The sequence below is a fragment of the Papaver somniferum genome, chromosome 7, assembly GCF_003573695.1.
Source record: "Papaver somniferum cultivar HN1 chromosome 7, ASM357369v1, whole genome shotgun sequence".
Lineage (NCBI taxonomy): Eukaryota > Viridiplantae > Streptophyta > Magnoliopsida > Ranunculales > Papaveraceae > Papaver > Papaver somniferum.
Genome location: NC_039364.1, coordinates 234,719,862 through 234,730,491, shown reverse-complemented (window position 1 = coordinate 234,730,491; position 10,630 = coordinate 234,719,862). Strand labels below are relative to the sequence as shown.

Here is a 10,630-nt window from a genome sequence, read left to right as displayed (position 1 = left end):
GAAATGGAGAGAGCAAAAGCAGAGAAGAAGGGTTGCATTGGCTTCGTTTCGCAATGAATCGGTGCACAAAGAAAGTAATCCAGCTAGATCTGGCAAGACTACTACATCTATGTATGAGGCACTGCCATTAGGTAAGGTTCTGAACATGAAAGTCTAGCACCAGTTGAACAAATCCAGGCTGGGGGTTCAAAATTCATCATGACAAGGATGTCATGATATCATTAATAACTGAAAACGAAATCGTATTACAAAGCAAAGCACAGAGAGACTTGAAAGAAAATGATGATGATGATCGACCAAGTACTAATTAATATGTGATGTCACTTGACCACATGTAGTCTTTGGCTAATCAATATTATACCTCTAAATAAATGATCTTATTGGTGAAGAAATATAATACGTGACAACAGGTAAATAAAATTAACAACATCCATAACTTCAACACCATCGATCCTTAATTACGCATTAACACACTTAAACACTGCACAGTTAGCACTACCATCTGGACAATCGCACTTTAATCCATCACAACACTCTCCCCTTGCACAAACTTCTCCAAATTTCAAACATGGTCTACATGTAATACGACGACTAATTTCCTGGCAAGTAAGTCCACTGCAGCAGTCTGGTGCATTCCTAACACCACACTCCTCATTCACTTCCTGACATAGTTTTTTACATTCCATCAAACCCGAATCACTTATTAGACTGCAATCAAGCCCATCACAGCACGGTGCGCCCACACACGGGTCATCCTCCAGCCTACATGTTGCTGATCCACATTTGAACAAATTAAGGTCACCATCTACTATATTGCAAGGAAGTCCAGCACAGCACTGGCTCAGCACCGGAACGCACGAGTCATTCTCTTTTTTACATGCTTGTGAATTAACAGAAGCAAATAAAACTCTCTGCATTCTTACTCTCCATCTTGTTTTTTGATCTTGTCTAGATTTTTTGTGGTGTTCACATGGATTCAAATCTGACTATTCAATTATAAAAATGTACCGACAACTTTGCACGATTCTTTCTGTATTCCGCAATGAACCGATGCAGAAAGAAAGTAATCCAGCTAGATTAGACAAGACTACATCTATATATGAGGCACTGCCATTAGGTAAAGTTCTGAACATGAAAATCTAGCACCACCCGCTGAGCAAAATTCAAGCTTGGGGTTCAAGTAAGTAATGTCTGTGAAGACTTAAACTGGATAAATTCTATAACAATTAGGATTTCATGATAATGTACAAAGAGAAAGCACATACCCATTAAAATCAGGTATCGTTGACAAAGAAGATACGAGAACCTGTAAATAGAGTTTCCACAAATGTGATCTTCCAGGTTTCGAAAAGGCATTCCAAGGTAGAGAAAGATCTGATTATTCGATTATAAAAATGCACTACAAAAAAGAAGGCTTCTAGGGACGGCCAGTTTTGGAAAAACCGTCCCTAAAGAAGGATATTTGGGACGGTGATGGCTTGACCGTCCCTAATAGTCATAAAATATTTAAATCAAGACTAAAATATGTCCGTCCCAAAAAAAAATAATGGCCAAATAATATTAGTGACGGTGGAACAGGGACGGTACATAAACCGTCCCTAATACCTCTTGAGACGGTTTTTTGTTCTCTTGGGACGTTTTTTGGCCGTCCCAAGAGGCCTTCTATTTTGTAGTGATGTAATGAAAACTTTGCACGATTCGTTATATTATTCATTGTTAACGCAACATACATTAGGTGTGACCTAGGCTTACTTAGATATCTATGGATCATATTGTATCTTAGTGTATCTTATAGATAACTTACCCAAAGGGTCACCTGTATAATCTTTATTCACTATTAATACATATCTCAAACCCTAAACAGGGTGTGCGATCATATTCTTTCATGGTATAGAGCCATTAGGGTTGTCCTCTTTCTCTTTTTTTTCAGAAACCCTAGCACCATGTCCACCGATTCCTCTATCATATCTTCCCCTTCTGTGTCTACAACATCTCCTCTCAAGCTCAAAACCTCTTACATCTCTTTCAAACTCGATGAAACCAACTACATTCAATGAAGACGTCAAGTTCTTCTAATTCTGCGATCTCATGATATCTACAGTCATGTGGATCCTGCTACTGCATCTCCGTCCCTCTTTCTTCCTGGCTCTTCTGCTGATGTGCCTCTTCCCAATCCTGCTTATCTTCCCTGGCTTCAAACTGATACACACCTTCTAAGATGGCTCCAAGCTACGTTAACTCAGTCAGGTTTTGCTGATATACCTGATTTCAACTTTGCTCGTGAACTCTGGCAATATTTAGCCAACACTTATGCTCGCTCTCTTCAGCTTCGTCATCAACTGCAAACCCTTCATAGAGACAATCTCTCCATCTCTACATACCTTGCCAAAATAACCTCTATTCGGGACTCTCTTTTGACCTCATCCTCTCCCTTAAGCGATGTTGAACTTGTTCTTCATACCCTTAGAGGCTTAGGGCCTGATTATCAAGCTTTTTCAACTGACATTGAAACTCGCTCCACTCTTCCTTCCTTCTCTGAGCTGAAACCTTTGCTTCTCAATCATGAAATTCGTCTCACTCAATATAATCAACCCTCACCAGACTCCATCCCTTCCACAACCTTTTATGGGTCCACTTTCTCTCCTAGTTCTTCTTCCTCCAACTTTTCATCTTCTCGTGGAGGTCGTGGCAATAACTTCTATAGAGGAGATCGTGGTGGTACAAGTGGTTCTTTTCGTGGTAACCGTGGAAGAGGCCGTGGCTATGGTGGTCATGGCCGTGGTAATCATCTGCACTCCTTTGGTAACCCATCACTTGGTTCTCCTCCTTCACCTCAGCATGCTCAATCAATCCTTGGTGCTCCTCCTTCAAACCTTCCTGGCAGCAAACAGCCTTGTCAGATTTGTGACTCCAACAGTCATACGGCTCTGACCTGCTCCAACAGGTTCAATCACTCCTTTCAAGATCAAGATCTTACTCAGTCGTTTGCTGCTATGAAACTCCAAGCTACGTCTTTTGATCAACATTGGTATGCTGATACAGGAGATACCAATCACATAACAGCTGATCCCAACTTGCTCACTACGCCAACAACATAATCTGGATCCAATCATGTTATGGTTGGCAATGGTAACCTTTTACCCATAACTTCAACTGGCAATGCTTTAATCAAAACACCTCATAGTTCCATCTCTCTAAATCGAGTTTTCCATGTTCCATTAATTACAAAAAAATCTTATTTCCGTTTCACAGCTAACTAGAGATCATAATGTTTCTGTGTGTTTTGATCGTTTTGGTTTCTCTGTTAAGGATCGCCAAACGGGGAAACTAATACTCAGCGGACCCAGTGATGGTGGTCTATACTCTATTTGTCCTATCAACTCTTCCACAACTTCTCCTCCAGTTGCTGCTCACAGTCATGTTGCAGTTCTTTCCCCTTCTCAGCTGTGGCATATGCGTCTTGGTCATCTACATAGTCGCAGTCTCTCCACCTTAGCCTCTCAGAAGCTAGTTTCCATTCCATCAATAATAAGGCACACTTTATGTAATAGTTGTGCTTGTGCCAAGCATCATAAATTACCATTTTCTTTGTCCAATTCAGTGAGTGATAGTGCACTTTTTAAAGTTCACAGTGACTTATGGGGTCCTTCTCCAGTTATCTCCAATTCTGGTTTTTGTTATTTTCTTCTTATTGTGGATGATTTCTCCAGGTTTACCTGGATATATTTTTTGCATAATAAGACGCAGGTGTTCAACTATGTTAAGGCTTTTAAATATCAAGCTGAGAATCGTTTTTCAAAAACTCTCAAAATTTTCCAAAGTGATGGTGGTGGAGAATATATATCTCATTCTTTACGTGATTTTTTCGGCTGTAATGGTGTCCTTCATCAGTTCTCTTGCCCTCATACTCCACATCAAAACGGAGTCTCTGAACGAAAGATTCGTCACATAGTTGAAACAGGCCTTTCCCTTCTTCATCATATCCATATGACTAAGTATTGTTGGACGGAGGCCTTTGCCAAAGAAGTCTACCTCATTAATAGAATGCCCTCATCTGTTCTACGTGGTTATTCTCCGTACTTTAAGTTGTATAATCAGCAGACTGATTACAACTTTCTTCGTGTTTTTGGTTGTTTATGTTATCCTCATATGGTTCCAAACAACAAACACAAATTAGAGTTTAAAACAAAACTGTGTGTTTTTATTGGTTACTCTGATCAACACAAGGGCTACAAATGTTTTGATTTGAGCAGTAAACGTGTCTATATCTCTCGACATGTTCTTTTTGATGAGTCTTCGTTTCCCTTTTCTACTACCAATCCTTGTGTTCCTTCCACCAATCCACACTGCTTACTTGGTTTGTTCTACCCCTAGTCACATCCTCTACCTTCCCTATATCTCCTAGTCCTGCACAATCATCTTCCTTGAATTCTGTTTCTAGTCTCTCGACTACTCCTTTGTCTTCCAATAATACTTCTCCCTTGTCACCTACTTCTCCTAATGTCAGTTCTTCTGCATCTTCCTCTCCAGTCTCTTCTCAGCACATTGATTCCATTGTCTCCACTTCTCCACCTTCTTCTTCTCAGGGTCCTGCTCTTCATCCCATGACCACTCGTTTACGAGATGGCATTCATAAACCTCTTGTCAAAATGAATTTACTTGCTGTTACAAAGCACCCCACTGCTTCTTGTTTCCTTTCTGAGATGAAGGAAACCTTTGTTGAACCCAAAACTTACAGTGCTGCATGCAAGATTCCACAATGGAGAGACTCCATGAAGGATGAACATCATGCTCTCAAAATTAATAACACTTGCTCTTATGTTCCTAGGCAATCTCATATGAATGTTATAGGCTGCAAATGGGTTTATCGCATCAAGAGAAAATCAGATGGAACCATTGACCGTTACAAGTCCCGTTTAGTTGCCAAGGGCTATACTCAGCAGTTTGGCATTGATCACGACGAGACTTTCAGTCCAGTTATTAAGCCTGTTATTATTCGGTTAGTTTTAAGCATTGTTGTTTCTTGTTCTTGGCCTATTCGTCAGCTGGATGTTAAGAATGCCTTTTTGCATGGGGTTTTGGATGAAGAAGTCTACATGTCTCAGCCTCCTGGTTTTGTCGACAAGAGATATCCTCATCATGTTTGCAAACTACACAAAGCGATATATGGGCTGAAACAAGCTCCACGAGCTTGGTTTCAAAGGTTCACAAATTATCTCTCTGAATTGGGATTTGTTGCTTCACGGTCAGATGCGTCCTTGTTTATTCGCAAATCTCCAAATGGTGTTCTGCTGCTTCTTTTATATGTGGATGACATTATTGTCACAGGGTCTGATTCTAGCTATTTTTCTCAGCTTTTGGTGGCTCTCAGGAAACAGTTTTCTATGACAGATTTGGGTGATCTTCATTTCTTTCTTGGTATTGAGGCAAACAGGACTTCTTCCGGCCTTCATTTATCTCAAACACGTTATACTCTTGATCTTCTACAGCGTGTTGATTTGTTGACTGCCAAACCAGTCTCTACTCCCATTGTTGTTGGTGCCAAAATGTCAGCTCATGATGGTATTCTCTTTCCTGATGCTACATTGTATCGCAGTTTGGTAGGTGCCTTACAGTATTTAACAATGACCCGGCCGGATATTATTTATGATGTTAATCAAGTTTGTCAGTTTATGCATGCCCCTACTGACGTTCACTATCTTGCGGTTAAGAGAATTCTTCGTTATCTCAAAGGCACTCTGGGAAAGGGTTTATTTTTTAGACCCTCATCTTCTTTTCAGGTATCTGGCAGTTCTTCTCACACTGTTTCTGCATACAGTGATGCTGATTGGGCTGGTAATCCTGATTATCGTCGTTCCACGGCTGGCACATGTGTTTTTGTTGGTCCTAACTTAGTCTCCTGGTCTTCAAAGAAGCAACCTACGGTCCCTCGTTCTAGCACAGAAGCTGAGTATCGTGCTTTGGCTCTAGCTGCGACTGAAGTTATTTGGATTCTTTATATTTTAAAAGATTTGGATGTTTATCTCAACCAACCTCCTATTCTCTTCTGTGATAATCTCAGTGCAACGTACATGGCTTCTAATCCTGTCATGCAATCTCGTGCTAAGAATATTGAGATTGACTATCACTTTGTTCGATAACGTGTTGCTCGTGGCTCTCTCCTTGTTCGTCATTTGCCTACTGAACATCAGCTTGCGGATCTGTTTACAAAAGGCCTTCTCAAGCCAAGGTTTCACTATCTGTCATCCAAGCTTTCACTTCAAGATTCTCCACGTTCAGCTTGCGGGGGGGTGTTAACGCAACATACATTAGGTGTGACCTAGGCTTACTTAGATATCTATGGATCATATTGTATCTTAGTGTATCGTATAGATAACTTGCCCAAATGGTCACCTGTATAATCTTTGTTCACTATTAATACATATCTCAAACCCTAAACAGGGTGTGCGATCATATTCTTTCATTCATATCTATATAAAGAGTCGCAAGCACGTATTATAAATTATTATTTGCCATTTTCCAAGAAGAAGGTAATGAATGAAAATTATAAGCCCTTAAAATTACTAAAATTGCGAGTTGTGGAATGGAACTGCCCTTTTAAGTTATATTCCCTCCATGTTCAAGCGTTTACTTTGATTAAAAGTGCTTATCATAATTAGGACTGCACAAGGCCCGCCCATCATACCCAAATCCGCACGTACCCGCTAAATATGTGGGTTTTTAATCTGAAACCTGTCCATTGTGGGTGTGGGGTTGGTTATGAAAATAAAAACCCGCTGTCTATGGGTGTGAGATTGGTTTTAGCTAATACCCGCCCAAACCCACCCGAAAAACCCGTTAAATATACACCATTGATAAAACTAATCCTAGCCGTCCGCTAGATATGGGTGCGAGTTTGGTTATGAAAATATGTACACCATTTAATGCCCGCTAAATATGTACACTAGTACTTGTTTAAGCTTAAGAATAAAGACTTATATAGTTATGTTTATGGTTTGTTTTTTTTTAAGTTATCAAGAACTTAAGTAAGTTGTTTATTTAAACTTTAAAACATGTGTGTGAATGATTATCGAATATAAAGTGGATTTAAACCGGTTTAAACCCAAACCTGTCCATGTGCAGCCTTAATCATAATCAAGACTAAGTAATACAATATTGTAAGCGTTAGAGGTATGCATGATAAAATAATCATACAGTACGGTGGACGCGCTAACTTGAGTTATAAACCACGTGTTCATTATTAGCGTATTATTCAGATCAGGTTATTGGAGTTGAAATTCATTTTGCCAAATGGAGATTCCGAAATCTTATTGACGAAAAAACAATTTATCAATAGACGTGTTGGGTTATCCAGGATAGATTTCGTTTTGCAGTTAATGCCAGTGCCTTGCAATTTTTCTCACTTCAAACACAGTTGTGATGTATGCCCTGGGGCAAAAAAATCGCTTTTAAATTTTAATAGCAGTGTTCTAAACCTTTTGAACTAATCCATTGTGATTTATATTTGGGTCCATTTTCGACTCCTGTTTAAGTGATTCATGCTATTTTCTATTTCCTTCGTTCATTTTTAATAGGCCAGTTTTTATAAATAAAAGTTTAAATAAAATAGGCTTGTTTCCTAATTGGGAAAGTTATTTTAATTTTTTGGGACCATTTTTCTCTTAACTTCTTTTGATGACAAGTGTCATGTGGATCACTTCACTTTACTTGTTTTGCTAACAAGTGTAATGGGGACCATTTCACTTCACTTCTTTTATTGACAAGTGTCATGAGGACCACTTTCAATGATTAATTCTCTTAATTTCCTTAAATTTCGCTAAAAACAAAACTGACCTGTTAAAAAAGAACGGAGGAAATAATTATTATTTACTTGGTTATTTATTATGAAAACCAAGTCTGAAACTTAAATTCTTAAAATATTTTTTCAATCTTGTTATGAATCAATATACGAAATATATTTGACTGATGCAAACTGTTCTCGCATCTTTGATCTTCCAAACTTACAACGTTTTCGGTCGGACAGAATTCAAGCTTGGGGTTCAAGTGAGTATTTTCTCCGTACCCTAATTATATCCCCTCTTTCTTTTTCTTAATTCTCAATGTTTAATTCATGTGTTTAATTTAATCTTAAAAGAGGAACTTTTGCTTCCTCAAATTCTTTTACAGGTATAAGATGATAAACGGAGGAAAAAAATCATAGAAAGAACATCATGAAATTTAGAAACCGGGTGATGATGCGGCCTGAACATATTGTATTCAAGGTTAATTTTTTTTTATATCCCCATTAACTTGTAGTTTCCTTCTGTTTATTATCACAAGGTTATGAAATAGTGCAAAGGGGAATTATAAGAAAAAGACGAGGGAGGATAAAGATGATTTCTTGTTTCATTGGTGCAACTGTAGATGGTAGATTTTAAATTTCTATGATGCAATTATAGATTGCAGAGTTATCCCTTGAACTAAGCAGAACCCTTTTAACCTGATTTTAGGATTCTTAAATATTGTAGGAAGGCATTGGACGTTATGGAATGGTTGCATGGGAAGGATGTCAAACAGAGTTCTTACTTATGAAGGGAGATTGGATTCTTGGATCATAGATCTGGATTTATTTTCTTCAGGTAGTTGTATTTTCTCTGTATTAAACAAGTAAACGTATATTTATTAGTTTATTTTTATCAAAATTTGCCCCGCCAATTGCAGGTTTTTTATCTAAAAGTCTGTATGATACAATGAAAATATTTTTGTCATAATTTATTTAGCACAAAATGGGCCATGTCACATGAACAACCAAATTGAGTTCGTGCAACGCACGGGCGTACCACGCTAGTCCCATTAAAATAGGTTCCACGTTCAATTGATCTTCCGGCTGGCATTCTAAGGTCAAGAAAAATGCGTGTGCAACTAATTAAGTAATTCTCATTTATATTATTTTTGGTTTTCCATGGCAGGTTTTTGAAAGAATGATAATAGAAGAAGAAACGGTAGAACTGGATACAGGTTTTTGAAAACAAGGAAACTATGCAATTAAAAGTAATTAAGCGAATACAATCTCCATATAACAATGATTTTTATCATTAGTTACTGAAAAGCATACAAATTACAAAATGCAAAGCACACAAAAGAAAATGATGATGATCGTGATCGTGATCGAGCTGCATATTGATCCAACCACCAAGTAGTAAATGATCTTATTAAAAAAAAAAGAAAAAATTAAAAAGTACGTAGAACAAACACAACCAAAAATAATTTTTAACTTCAACAGGCAACTAACATCATCATCCTTGCTCCTTTAAATTTAAACGGACTCGTGCTTTAGCTGGAGATTTGTTTGACATTCAGGACAAGCAATGGATATAACCTCTATATGCACAGCCGATTGGGTTGTCCTAGTTTGGATAGATTTGGTCTTTTTAACCAAAAATGCAGTTGCAGCGCCTTGCATTTTTCAATTCATAGTTAAAGCACGAGTCCTTGATCCCGGGGGATGAGAAAGCAGATCAAGTCGCATTGAATGATAGCAATAGGGATTTTTACATGTTAAAGGAAGAGTTGGAAGCTTCAGTATGACAGAAATAGACAAACTGTAACAATTTTCATAAAAGGCTGTAAATAGGACTGAGATGGTCTAGAGAGCAAAGGACGCTGCGGATCAGCTGAGGAAATGGAGAGGGTAAAAGCAGAGAAAAAAGGTTGCACTGGCTTCATTTCACGATGCAGAAAGAAAGTAATCCAGCTAGATTAGACAAGACTGCATCTATGTACAAGGCACTGCCATTAGGTAAGGTTTTGAACATGAAAGCCTGAACAAATCCAGGCTTGATATTATTTATTCTTTAACTAGCGAGTATTGTCTGTGAAGACTTGAACATGACGAAATCTAGTACATGTTCATGATATAAAAATCATGAACATAAAGTGACTAGTGACTAGTGTATGTCATTTTAATATCGCAACACCAGTTACAAGACCTCTATATATCTGACACCGAAAAAAAACATAAAGTGCAAATACAAAACCATCACAACTAACCTACCACTAAAATTTGACGTTTGTTGAGATTGGTTTACTATGCAGAGTATGGGAAAGTAATGAAAGGAAAAAAAGAAAAAAAAGTGGCCTTGAAAAACTAATGCAGCCATGTTGAAAACATTAGTAGCCTAAGTTAACATAACAGCTTCAAAGTTACTTTTCCAAACAAAATGCCCCAAAAGTAAAAACAGAAACGGTCCTTTTTGGGTATTTTCCGGAAGAAGGATACTAACATGCTTGTCCTGTGACTTCTCTTCTCTCCAGAAACTTGTAGTTTTGCCTTCTGAAATGTGTGATTGTTGTTCTTTTTAGGGCTTATAAATAGTCGAGCATTACGAGTTTCACTCAATGCAGACAACAAAAACAAATACTTTCAAAGTTGTAAATGAGAGTTGCAGGGAACTGAACCAATATTAAGGGGCAGTCGACTCAAATATGGTTCAGTTTCCTCCAACATCTCACCTCCGACTTTCATGAATGAGAAGAAGCAAGAAGGATATCATTGATGTTGGTAAGCGAAAACAAGAGAGTGTTCATGAAATTGCAAGTGAGAGTTGAAGGAAGCTAAACCAGTTGCAAACTGCTATAGTGCGGGCTTAGT

At 38.1% G+C, this 10,630-nt stretch overlaps 1 long non-coding RNA gene across 2 annotated transcripts; it reads left to right on the top strand.

Moving 5' to 3' along the window:
* Positions 1–7,891: 7,891 nt before the first annotated feature.
* Positions 7,892–10,576, top strand: LOC113293507. 2 transcript variants are annotated; one of them, XR_003332337.1, is made up of 4 exons: positions 7,892–8,043; positions 8,167–8,261; positions 8,508–8,618; positions 8,949–10,576. It is a non-coding gene; the product is annotated as an uncharacterized LOC113293507 (long non-coding RNA). The 2 variants fall into 2 exon arrangements; XR_003332338.1 differs by having other exon boundaries at positions 8,135–8,261.
* Positions 10,577–10,630: the final 54 nt, after the last annotated feature.